We start from the raw sequence: 2,603 nt of genomic DNA on the forward strand, positions 1-2,603 counted from the left end.
ACTGAAAAACCAAAGAACCTTAGGGAAATTCCCTGATTTTTTATTATTAATGATAAAAAATAATATTCATACAGAAATTAACAGTCATAATTCATAACCATTATTAATTTCCGATACAAAGTGTAATGAAAAACTACCCAGGAGGATCATTTGTTGACTCAGACTCTTATCTACCATACACATTACCAATGTACTAATCGAACCCAAGGAACCTGCAAGAACAACTCCACAATTTATGGGGTGTGTTGGGAAGGGAACAAAGTGACTTGTTACAACCCAAGAGATAAAGCAAGGAGAGGACTTTTAGAAGTTAGATTTTGGGACCAAGATGGGGAACTCATCACCTGAAAGGAACTTACTACCTTGGATACACCTGCTAGTGTAAGCTTTGATGCTTGTCAAGTGATAGATCTGCATGGCAGATGTGGATCTATGGACTGGGTGAGATATTACCGAACTCAACACAAATACCTGTGCCCTCAGGCTACTGGGCGGTGTCCTATACTACCCAAAAGTCTATGCCTGTGGGGACATGCAGGGGGAGTATGCAGGGGTGGCATTGTGCGAAGTGGGGAATATGGAAACTCCAACCTTACCTGTTGGCTATACTGAGATGTGAAGTTGCTCTCCTAATTGTACTAGGACTCAATGTAATCCAGTGAATTTGACTATCCTGGAACCAGACAAATGGAATGATGAACACAAAGAGAAGCTTAATTGGCTTAACTGGAGATTTGGATTAGCAAACTGAAGGGAAGAGATGAGATCCAATAACATGCAACCCTAAATCCCACAGGATTCCCTAAACTTCACAGGGTCAGCTATATACAACCCCTAAGTCCCACAGGATTCCCTAAACCTCACAGATCCAGCCACAGGCAACCCTAAATCCCACAGGACTCCCTAAATCTCACAGGGCCAGTCACAAGAGACCTCTAAACCGCAGCCAGCCAGTTGCAAGAATCCTTGACCACCACATGGCTCATGGTGGAAAGACACAGTCCCTAAAGCCCTTAGGGCTCTCTAAGCCCTACAGTGACAGCTACCAGAGGATGCTGAACCCCGTGGAGTTAGCTGCAGTGAGTCTCAAAATCACAAAACTTGCTAAACTGCACTCAGTGAGCAAAATTTGAAAGGGCCCCTTAACCCCCCAGAGTCACCTGCAATCCTAAAAACCTTATAGGGTCATACAAAAAGAGTATTTAAACACCATGGAGCCTGCAAGTCCCACACAGCCAGCTCAAAGGGCCTTGAACCACCACAGGGCTTCCTAAATCGCACAGAATCAGCTGCAACAGGTCCCTACACTCCACAGGAGCCACTGAACAGCACAGGATCACCTGCAATGGGCGCCTAAACCATACAAGGCTCCCTAAATCCTGCAGGGTCACGAGAAAAAGAAAAGGCCCTTAAACTCCACAGGGCTGGCTGCAGTGGGCCCCTAAATCCTAAAGCGCTCCATAAACCCCCACAGGCTTGGACAAAAAGAGCCCCTAAACCCCATGGAGCCTGTAAGGCATACAGAGCCAGCTAAAAGTGTGAAAAATAGTACCCGTGCCAAAATGAGACAGGGCAGAGCAGAATACAAAACTATGAGAAAATGAAAATATGCCAATACGAGGATGGCAGAGCAGGGTGAGTCGGAGCGAAGGTGGAGACATCGGAAGCTACGAGAGATAACAGAGAGTGCTGTGGAGAGACAGCCGCTGTCCGTGCGGGACAGGAGTGAAACAGGGGAACAGGGGTGTCGGAGCTAGCTGAGCTGCAGACGTCGCAACAACAGCGCTGCGGAGAGATAGCCCCCTGTGAATAGGGGACGTGAACAAAACAGGGCTGTGCCAGGGCTAACTGAGCAAGGCTAGGGATGGACGGTAACAGAAAACACCACGAGCATGGTAGATAAGAGACGCCTGAGGAAGACTCGTTACTTCAGCCTCACGCCCTCCAGCGAGACCCCCAGGAGGATTAGCAGGCATGCGCAACAGTTCCAGGCAAACCCACAAGCTCCTCGGGCATTGTTTGACTATGCACTGAACTGCTCTGTGAATGTGTATGTGAGCGGGAAATAAAACTCCTGCCGCCGCATGTGTGCAGCTGAGCTGTCCTGCCCTGCGCCCAGTGCTGCTCCTGGCTTGCCAAAAGAAAACTCCTTAAACTTCTCGATGTTTTTGGTGACTCAATTTTAACAAAAGGGACCCTAAAGCCTACAGGGCTCCCTAAGTCCCAGAGCCAGGTACAGCAGCCCCTCAACCCCACAGGGCTCTCTAAATCCCGCAGAACCAGGTGCAGTGGCCCCTAAACCCTCCTAAACCTCAGAGAGCCTGCTGCAATGAGTTCCCAAACCCCAGGGAGGTTGCTGCAACGGGCTCCTAAACTGCACAGGCGCAACACAACCCCCAAAAACAAGAAAAGAAAAAGAAAATAAAAAAACCAACAATCCTCTGAACCTCAGAGGGCCACCTACAAGATAGCCCTGAACGCCCAAGGGCTCCGTGTAATCCACAAAGCCAGACAAAAGGAACCTCTAAGTCTTACAGCCTGCAAGCCCCGCAAGAGCCTTAAAACCGCACAGAGCTACGTCAGGCCCCGAGCGCCAGGCGCCG

The sequence above is a fragment of the Pogoniulus pusillus genome, chromosome 24, assembly GCF_015220805.1.
Source record: "Pogoniulus pusillus isolate bPogPus1 chromosome 24, bPogPus1.pri, whole genome shotgun sequence".
NCBI classification, from domain to species: Eukaryota; Metazoa; Chordata; class Aves; order Piciformes; family Lybiidae; genus Pogoniulus; species Pogoniulus pusillus.